General features: G+C 42.1%; 1 long non-coding RNA gene across 1 annotated transcript; it reads right to left on the reverse strand.

Moving 5' to 3' along the window:
- Positions 1-6,033: 6,033 nt before the first annotated feature.
- Positions 6,034-9,095, reverse strand: LOC126065010 (uncharacterized). Its single transcript, XR_007514705.1, has 3 exons — positions 8,881-9,095; positions 7,358-8,448; positions 6,034-6,188 (listed from the first exon to the last, which is right to left on the reverse strand). It is a non-coding gene; the product is annotated as an uncharacterized LOC126065010 (long non-coding RNA).
- Between the last annotated feature and the right edge of the window lie 1,948 nt (positions 9,096-11,043).

Genomic DNA, 11,043 nt, shown 5'->3' on the forward strand with positions numbered 1-11,043 from the left:
TCCTGTGCAAAGCTTAAAACCAGACAAAACTAATAGACAGTGATGGAAGTCAGCGCAGCGGTTACCTTGGGATTTAGTAACTGGGAGGGGGTATGAAAAGTGCTTGCTGATGCTGGTACTGTTCTCTTTCTTGATTTGCATGGTAGTTACATGTATGGCATAGTCCATTTATAATTTATGCATTTTTTTATGGATATGTTATTAATAACTTTAATGAATATGCTATTAATCAATAAAATAATAAGTAAATATAAAAGAAAGAAATTACTGAAGAGTGAGAAAAAGAGCTTCTTACTGAAGCAGACATCTGAAAACTACTTATCAGGATAATCATAGGAAGATTTGGTGAAGCTGTTTGGCATCATTAGTAAGACACAGGACACATGTTCTTTATGAAACAAGATCAGAAAACCATGAGCAGCAAAAAGGCTGGGACAAAAATTCAACTGCCTAAGATAAAAAAGCAAATTAGAAAATGTAATATCAGAAGTAAAACATGTATCACAACCCAAAAAGTGAAAAATCGGCATCGCTGAAAGTAAAATGAGGGACGTAGAACACAAACTTGTGTACTTTTTTTTCAGCTTTGAGAAGGCAAACTAGTTAGAAAAGACAAACTTAATTCCTTGCCTTATTCCATTTGCCAGAACTCCTTTGAAATACACATAAAATGGACAAATACATAAAAATTAATGAAAGAGATGAGGGGTAGAGCCTTGACTCCTACCTCAAAATTACTGATGTTCCTGAAAATGCATCCAGAACAACTGTACAAAACATACAAATAAATATCAGGGTTGAAGAAAGATTTAAATTTGCAGATAAAAGAGTCTCATTCAGTTCCATGTAAAACCAGTGAATGGAAACCAAAACACTGACACATCCTGGCAAAATATTTAAATGTAAAATACGTACAAGATTCAAAAATTAAGTTTATTAAAAGGAAGAAACATGAGACCAACCACCATAGATTTACAAGAACAAAAAGTCATGCTGCACAACTAGACTAAACCAAAAGCTAAGAAGCTTCCTGAATACAACCAAACACTTCGACGCTTCGAGGGACAGAGTAGCAGGGGACGCTTCGAGGGACAGAGTAGCAGGGGACGCTTCGAGGGACAGAGTAGCAGGGGACGCTTCGAGGGACAGAGTAGCAGGGGTGGGTGCTGGGGACCATGGTTTCAGGAGACATCTAGGTCAATTGGCATAACAAAGCTTATTAAGAAAATGTTCTGCATCACACTTTGGTGAGTGGTGTCTAGGGTCTTAAAAGCTAGCAAGTAGCCATCTAAGATAGCTCAATTTGTCCCTACCCACCTGAAACAAAGGGGAATGAAGAACACCAAAGACATAAGGAAAATATTAGCCCAAGAGACGGAAAGGGCCACATAAGCCAGAGACTCCATCAGCCTGAGACCAGAAGAACTATATGGTGCTGGCTACCCCAACGACTGCCCTGATAGGGAACACAAGAGAGAGTCCCGGACAGAGCAGGACAAAAGTGGGTACAGAACACAAATTCTAGTAAAAAGACCAGACTTAATGGTCTGACTGAGACAGGAGGGACCCTGGAAGACATGGCCCCCGGACTGTCTGTTAGCCCAAAACTAAAACTATTCCTGAAGCCAACTCTCCAGACAAAGATTAGACTGAACTATAAGATATAAGATGATACTCGTGAAGAGTGTGCTTCTTAGCTCCAGTAGATACGTGAGACTAAATGGGCCCCTCCTGTCCAGAGGCGAGATAAGAAGGCAGAAAGGGGCAGGAGCTGGTTGAGTGGACATGGGAAATACCGGGTGGAAAGGAAGAGTATGCTGTCACAATTTAGGGAGAACAACTAGGGTCACATAACAATGTGTGTGTAAATTTTTGTATGAGAAACTGACTTGAGCTGTAAACTTTGACTTAAAGCACGCACAAAAAATAAATAAATAAAAGCCATGCTGCTTTCCAGTTCTCTTCTGCTATTCCACTAAGTCATAATCAGGCAGTATTTACAGAATTTTTAGGGGAAATTTCATTTTCAACTAAACTGTCATTCATGGGTAACAGTAACAGAAAGATATTCTAGGACATACATAGACTTATTCAGAAAATATTTATTGAGTACTTAGTATAAGATAGGTACTTAAAAATAATTACTTAAACTCATACTTCAGCTGTCTGAGTGATAAAGTAAAATTAACAACTCAAAAATGGGAGAAAACTGTCATGTAAAAGGAAGACCAATGACAGGAACCAAGATAAATTTAACAGTTAAGATTAAATGACAGTTGTAAAACTGCTTACAAAACTATGCCAAACAACTGTACCACCAGGGCTCCTGGCAAAATAAAATAGAAAGGTTAAAAATTGAAATTGGGCATTGATTTCTTAGGCAAATGCAGACACCAAAAGCAGGGTTGCAATACTGATTTCAAACAAAATAGAGTCAAAGCAAAAAAAAAAAAAAAATTACGAAGGGCAAGAAGGATCATAGTCCTTTACAAGTATCAACAATCACGAAGTGTTATGCACTAAATCCCACAGTATCAAAATGGGTAACATAGAAACTACTAAAAAAAATGACAAGGTGAAATTGATAGAAATACAACTTTAGTGGTCTTTTTGATAAATTAACTGATCTTTATAAACAAATTCAACAAATACCAGGATTAAATAATTACATTAAAAATGAAACGGCTTAAAAATCTAGGGGAAAATATAGGTTAAAATTTAATCAGGAATGGGTAAGTCCAAAAACAATGCAAAAAAAATCAAACAAGAAATTATAGATTTTAATATAAAGTTAAAAGTATGTGTTTGAAAATAATAAACTAGAGCAAATACCAAAATGGAAAAATTACAACTATGAAAGACAAAAAGCTAACATATCTACTATATAAAGGCCCTTTTTAAATAAGAAGCCCTGGTGGCATAGTGGTTAAGAGCTATGGGGCTAACAAAAAGGTCAGCACTTTAAATCCACCAGCCACTCCTTAGAACCCCTATAGAGCAGTTCTGCTCTGTCCTATGGGGTCACTATGAGTCGGAATTGACTCGAAGGCAACAGGTTATCAAGAGGTTTTTAAGTAAATATCAAAGAGACTAACGTTCTATGCTGTTGCTGTCCAGCTGAATTTTCTGTGATGACGGAAATGCTCTAAATCTGTACCGTCCAGTATGGTAGACACTAGCCATAAGAGCACTAGACTTGTAGCAAGTGCCAAAGCTGACATAATATTTTGAATATGCTTGGTTAAATAGATTTTATTATTAAAATTTATTTTACCTTGTTTTTACTTGCTGATTGTAGCCACTAGTAAATTTAAAATTCCCTATGTGGCTCGCATTAAATCTCTATTCTGTTCTAGAATAATGATCAAGAAAACAAAGAGAAAAGAAGTACAGATGGCCAATAAACTATGAAGAATGTTCTGCCTCATTATAATCCAAGAAATACAAATTAAAACAAGACACTTATTTTTTTCCTATCAAATTGACAAAGTTTAAAAAAAATAGTACTCATTTGTTGGCAAGGGTTCCATAAAATGGGTATCCTCATACATAGCTGGTGGGAGTACGAATTGATTCAACCTTTCTGGAAAGCCATTTGGCAATATAAATCAAGAACCTTAAAAACGTTTATACTCTTTGACCTAGTGTCTCTGTTTCTAGGAATTCAGCCTAAAGAAATAAAAAAAAATACAGTTAAAGTTTTATGTATAAGGATAGTCTCCACAGTGCTATTTCTAATACTGAAAGATTAGAACAACCTAAATAGCCAACAACAGAGAAAATGTTAAATATATTATGGTACTTCTATGTTGTTAATATTCTATAGCCTTAAAAACCTTTTTTCTAATATTATTTAGTGATTAGGGAAATATTCACAACAAAACGTGAAAAAAGCAGAGTTTATTATATAGTGCATGATTACATTTTACAATTCTTTATGATTATATAATGTTGTGAACGTTTTTCATAAAGTTAGGATCCTAATGGAAGGTAATAGAAAAAAAGATTGTAAGTGATTATCTCTGGGTGGTAGCATTACTTTATTTTCATTTTTGTAGTTTCCTGGGGGGTTTTCCCAAAATATTTATAAGTGTGTACTTCTTTTACAACCAGAAAAGGACAGTAACTTTTGTTTAAGTATCTAAGAGCACATCGATCTCCACCCTCTCTATTAGGTTTTAAGGTCCTCTATAAACTGGGTCCCTTTTCCTTTCCAAATTTATTTCCCACTTCTCTCCATTAGTCATGTCACAGTTCCCTCTATGAGATGTCTGTCCTCACCCCCCTTCCCACTAATGCGGTCTGACTTCCTACTGAGCGCCAGGCGGTGTCTGAACATTCACAAACGCTCTCATTTATCCCGCCTAACAATCCTCAAAGGTAGGTATTATTATTTGCACTTTAAAGATGGAGGGGGAGGGGGACTGCTTTTTCCACTAAACTAGAATTTCCACCCATCCCTCTTCTTACCTTCTTCTATACAAATGTTTCCATCCCACCTCTGCCATTTACTTGCACAGTGACCTCGGGCAAGTTACTTGACTTTTTAAAAGCTCGGTTTCCTCATTTATAAAACGAGGGAAGCAATAGTCCAAATACAATCTACACAGTCCATTTAGCAGAGTGCCTGGCACATTCTTATTATCACTCTCAGCTCAAGTTCCTCCTGCTCTTCCAACTCCTTTGACCCATATCCTGCTCTGCCTTCTCCACGTTACTTTTCTTTTAAGGGTATGAATTGTTTTGCCGTAAAATCCTCCTACACTGCAAGCTCCAGGCAGTTAGGGACAAAGACTTAACTCCTTCTTTTCTGTCTCCTACCACACTAAGCACCATGGAATGTTCTCACAGTATGGGTTCAATAAATAAACAATTGTTTGTATAGTCAGTGGCATTTTTTCTTATGCCAACTCCTGGGCAAAATTCTCCATAAAATCTGGTGCAGGATGAGTTGGCAACCACATGGATTTGCCAGCCAAAGACTGAGGAGAGACCCATTCACTTTATTCAGGCAAACCTAAACAGATACAGGGATAGATACAGGATTCCTGAGGAATGCCCACTTTTCTAGCAAACTACTTTTCTCTCTTTCCCATTCTGACCCCAAAACATCACACACTGGATTTCACTGTGACACAGATTCTCAAAAAACTCAGATAATGGATTTTTTCAGAAAAGTCTAACCTGTCCTTGGTTTAGTAGATTAAACCAGCTACCACTTATCATCAAGTCGATTCTAACTCCTGACTCTGACCCCATGTGTGTCAGTGTAGAACTGTGCTCCATAGAGTTTTCAATGGCTGATTTTTTAGAAGCAGATCACCAGGCTTTTCTTCCAAGGCACCTCTGGGTGGATTTGAATCACCAATGTTTTGGTGAGCATTTGAATGTGTTAACTTTTTGTACAACCAGGTACTCCTAGGTCAGTGCATACTCACTCCATCTCCCGCGATGCCTACAGCTATAAGACTCACCATCAAGAAGTCACAACCCAAGATCAGAATGAGAGCTTGATATGCTTCGAGGATTTTAACCTTAAAAAAAAGAAAAAAAAAAAAAGTTTTGTTTAGTACACAACATTACTAAAGTAGTATTGAGAAGAGATTTTTAATGAGTTGCAAAAGAGCTCCGGGATAATAAAAAAGTTAATCATTCAGAATTATTCATCCTTAAAGGGGTTCAACAAATATTTTCTGAGCATCTGCTTTGTGCCAGGCACAGAGCTAGACATTGGGTTTACAAGTGGCTTTACTGTTCCTGGAGACCTCAGGTAGTGCAAACAGTGGACCCTCTCCACTGCAAACTGAAAGGTTGGAGGTTAAAGTTCACCCAGAGGTGCCCCAGAAGAAACTCCTGGTGAGCTATTTCTGAACAATCAGCTATTCACAACCCTATGGAGTCCAGCTCTACTCTGACATACTTGGGGTCACCGTGAGTCTGAGTGGACTCAACAGCACCTGTGTTTTTTGTTTGCTTGTTTACTGTTCCTAACCTACTGGCTGCTTATCCTCCCTCCTCCCCACCCCACCCCCTCATCACGCTACATGATGACTCAGAATCCCATTCATGTACAAGCTTGCCTCCTTTGACAGCTGTGTGAAGAGCGATGCGGACCTGGTAGGTAATCAACAAATATTTGTTGAAGTAATGAGTTGAAAGGAAATCCAATTCTTCCATTTCCTGAAGCCCTAAACACAGGACACACAAAGTGAGAAACATTCATTGGCCCCCTGGGAGGCAGGACTCTCTCAAGCTGTTCACAAAATCGCTAGGAGGTGAGAGGAATTGCTTACCAGATGAGACGAACACCAACTTGCACCAGAGGGCAGAGTAAGCAGCACTTACGGAATTACAGACAGTAAGTGCCTTTCAAGAGTGTCCTCACGAAGCCATGTGAGACCTCCCAGTAGAACAACAAGTTTTCTGTGCTCCTCAGTACATTCATGTTTCTATTCAAAGTGCTATCAGGAAATGCTGATCATTTATTCTATCCCTTTGGTTGGGGAGGCTGGAAGAATAGTGGCCCCTGAGAGTCAGTGTAATAGAATTCCATTGCGGAAGGTAGCATACACATTCCACGGTCTTAGGGGCCTTCCACTTCTGTGTCTGAAAGGCTAGCCCCATGAAGCCTGCGATAATCCAGTCAGTGGGGGTATTCTTGGTTTTATGAACAAAGAAGAAAAATGTGGAACATTTAGAGCACAGTAAACCCCAGACTCACATGGTTCCACTAGACTGTTCCTAACTAGGCAGTAGGCACCACTCAGGCACTATAAGCCTAGCATTAAAACCAAAAAATCAAAAAAACAAACCCAGTGCCATGGAGTCGCTTCGACTCACAGCAACCCCATAGGACAGAGTAGAACTGCCCCGTAGAGTTTCCAAGGAGCACCTGGCAGATTCGAAATTCCAACCCCTTGGTTAGCAGCAGTAGCACTTAACCACTACGCCACCAGGGTTTCCAAGGAAATAATTCAGAAATGCAAACTGAAGGAATTCTGCTACAAAGGGTATTTATTACTTCAAAAGAGAGCGTTGTTTTCCCTTTTATGGTATCTAAGAAATCCATTATTTGAAAATGTTTTCCCAGCACATTACAAATTGCTTCAGAGTTGGGAAATGCTCCTTGCTAGGAAGAGCATGAGTGCTCTGAGAGTTGGTCCTGAGTCCTCATTGAAAACATTGTTTATTTGGGCAACTACATTCTTCTGTCAGCAAGGCCTGGAGAGTTTACTATTAATCCCAAATGTAAACCCCAGTTACAGTTGCCTCTTACAAAAGGCGATTACTATTTAACTCTTTTATGTTCAGAGCACATCTTGTAAATTCCTTCAGTAAAGGAAAATAAAGCTCTTACCTTATCTCACACTGGAAATTCCAATACCAGGCCTGGTGTTGTTGATGTTGTATGCCACAGAGTCCGTTTTGACTCACAGCGACCCTATAGGACAGAGTAGAATTGGCCCATAGGGTTTCCAAGGAGTGGCTGGTGGAGTCAACTGCCAACTTTTTGGTTAACCCCAGAGGTCTTAACCACTGCACCACCAGGGCTCCTCATAGCAGGCCTAGCTTACTGTACCTGGACCTCTAAACCCACCTCTGCTATATCCACTGGGGTCCAATTGATCTGTTGGGGCCTAGTCAATTCAGACTCATAGTGACCCTATAGGACAAAGTAGAAGTGCCCCATAGGGTTTCCAAGCAGCGACTGGTGGATTCAAAATGCCACTTTTTGGTTAGCAGCTGAGCTCTTAACCACTATGCCACCAGGGCACCGCCACTGGGGTCAGATGTCCCCCCAAACACCCAAGCATTTGGCCTGCCGCTGAACTTTTATCACTTTTAGAGAGAAGAGGAAGGTGAGAAATTGTGTCTGATGCCCGGGGACCATGGGAACTGCCCCTTCCTGCTCTAAAGAGTTGCTGCCTGGGCCGGAATGAGTATTAGAAGAATTATACACACTCAACTAGGGTTGCCACATTAGCAAAACAAACAAATATTGCATGGGACATACTTATACTCAGAAAGTATTCGTTGTTTATCCGAAATTGAAATGAAACTGGGCATCCTGTATTTTATCTGAATGGCTAACCCTATGCTGAGTGGATAACCCAACTTGGAAGAAGGGTGGTGGCTGTGGAAGATGGAGGCCCTCAGAGATGTGAAAGGAAAGGTTCTCCAGGTTTCTTTTCTAGAGCATCCTCAAGTACCCAAAGGAGAAATGGAGTCTGTGACCACCAGGAGGGCAAGGAATAGCCTATCCCATAAGCCTGGCCCACCGCGGGGGTGGAATCCGTGTTAAATGGAGACAAAGAGAAGGTGGAAGAAAACATAACTTCTGTCCCACTTCTCTTTCTACAGGTCCCCTTCTGTTTCTTTCTTCTGCCCCACTTCCCTATCAGAATTGACTCGGCGACGGCACTGGGTTTGGTTTGGTTTTTTATTTCCCTAAAAAAAAAAAAAAACAAATTTTTTATTTATGGATCGCTCTCCCCCCAAGCCCTCCCCGCCATAATCAAAACCCCTCCTTTTCACTGTAGTTTTCATATGCCTAAAATGTAGATTAGGTTAAAGCAATTAACCCTAAGGTGTGAGCAGTGGGCACAGCTTAACTGGTATCTGCATCCCCCCAGCGTCGGGGAGCCTCTGTGCTGGACGCTGGACGCTGGACGCTGGCAGCTGGCAGCGTCCCCCTCCCTGGGCGCCTCCTGGAAACCCGCTCCTGGCCCCGCAGCGGCGCCGTGCGGGCCGCCCTCCCCGGGGCCGGGTGAGGATGATGCCCACCCCGCCGCGCCCCCTTCCGGGGCGCCCGGACAGTTCGCCGCGTGCTCCATTGGAGCTGGTCCGGGCCCGGCGGCTGCTCTTCATTAAACTGCTCACCGGAAGTGCTTGGAATAAAATCATCAACTTTCAAATGGCGGCGGCGTAGGCCCCCTCAACCTGGAAACTTCTGGGGCGGCCGGGGTCTCCCCGGGCACCCGCATACAGTCGAGCCCTTCTGGCTTTTCTTTCCTCTCCCCCCGTCTTCCCTTCTCTGCGCCCCCGGGCATTTCATCCTGGAGCCCGGGCCCGCTGCCAGGCCGGCCGGCCCTGCCATCCCACCACGCCGATCTGTGCCCGCGCTCCTCCTGCAGGGGAACATCCATCTCGGGTTTTGTTTACTCCCGAGACACCCGAGGAAGCCTCAGGTGGGTTTCCATGTCAACCTTCCCTGAAATCCAAACATTTGGCCTTCTCAAAGGCAGTTTAACCTCCGCCACCACATCCTTAGAGTTGCAGAGGGTCCCCACCCCACCCGCCAAGCTTAAAAAAAAAAAAAAGACTCGGGCTTTCAAAAGACCCAGGCTTCTGGAGGTTTCTATTCACAGGGTGATAACACATCTTGAACAGGATATTTATAATTTGTTTCACATTTATCCTCACAAAGCTAAACAGTAATGGCTGAGAGCTATGAAAACACTTAGGTAAGGAGAGGGGCTACAGCAGAGATAAAAAGGATAATTGGAAGCAGAAAGGCAGCCTCCAAGTTGCACCTTCTGTAAGGCTGTCACAGCTCCGCTGGCCAGAGAGCTCGTGGCAGGCCGCAGCATCCTTTAATTCTGGGCACTTCTCGGCCTCTCCTCTTCCAAGGTTGACTTATGCAAGCTTAGCTGCAATTTTCCAGAGATACTCGCTTGGTCCCAGGCCACCTTCCCCAGTCAGAGACCTCCTGGGATGGAAGCTTGGGGGAGAACATGTGGTGAACACAGGTTCCAAGCTTTGGAATAGGCCACCTGGAAATGCAAAGATAACCTGCTGAGATAAGGGATTTACCAAGGCCAGGGTGCACTGTGGGGAGGGGGAGGATTGCAGGAGGGGTGCCATCAGATGATGAAACTGGGAGAAAATATATGGGTCTAGTGAGACCACATGTGGAATACTATGTTCTTCAACGCGTCACAAGGAAGATGCACATAATGAGCTGGCTGCTGTTCAGGGAAGAGCAATTAGGATGATTAAGGGGCCAGAGGGAGTGACTTAGGGGGAGAGATTAAAAGAATTAAACATGTATACCTTGGCTAAGCACAAAGCAGAGGGAATATGGAAACCCTATAAGCATCCTCAGAATGTAAACATAAGGAGAATGTGGAATTGTTTTGCATAGTCTCTGAGGGACATAACTGGAAGTAATAGGAATGAAGAAAAGAAAACTTAACTACCTGTTGGAGAAAGCTTCTGAACAGTCCCAGATACCACAAGTGTCAAAGCCTCATACCTAACATTCATTAAAACTAAGTCAACCAAGGGAGACACACCATGATAGGAGAGAAACACATTTATATAACAGGTCCAGCTTGACAGGGATGCTTTGAAGGGAAAAAAAATAAGTAAATACAAAAAAAAAAAAAAACAAACAGGACAATTTCTTATAGGGATTATCCAAAACCCAGGAAGGCTTCCTAGCAATTTAAGTTTATTATCAGATGCAAGGCTCTCTCCATCTGGTCTGAGTTTGCCCTCACCAGTCCCCAATGTAAGCATGGCTCCTGAATGTTCCTGGTGTAATTCCTCCTTTGTGCCTGAGATGCTCCAACTTGTAAGTCTACCACACTGTCCAACTGTTCAAATGTTATTCATTTTTAGGATCCTTCTCAATCCTGCATCTTCTGGCTACTCTGATCCTCAGTGTTCTCCCTCCTGCCTAGAACTCATTTTGGTACCTATCACACATGAGGTACATTGTTAGCTGATGTGTTCTGGTCATCTTGTCTCTTTAGTGAACCTGTAAGCTTCTTAGGGGACTGGGGAGCAGGTCTTCTCTCTTCCGCTGTTCTGCCAGTTTTTTTTTATCCTTCTGAGCCACCTCTTCCAATCATTGTGAATCAGAATTCACATACAAATAGAATTCTCTCCTAGTTTCTTCTTTCTTACTTCTTAGTTTTTTTCTGTCCCCCCTTTAGATGTCCCCAGAGTTCCTCCTCAACCCACTTTTTTCTCACTCCGCATTCCCCAATGACCATCTCAACACTGATGATTCCCAAATCTCTCTCCAGTTTAGCTGTT

Source organism: Elephas maximus, chromosome 2, assembly GCF_024166365.1.
Source record: "Elephas maximus indicus isolate mEleMax1 chromosome 2, mEleMax1 primary haplotype, whole genome shotgun sequence".
NCBI lineage: Eukaryota > Metazoa > Chordata > Mammalia > Proboscidea > Elephantidae > Elephas > Elephas maximus.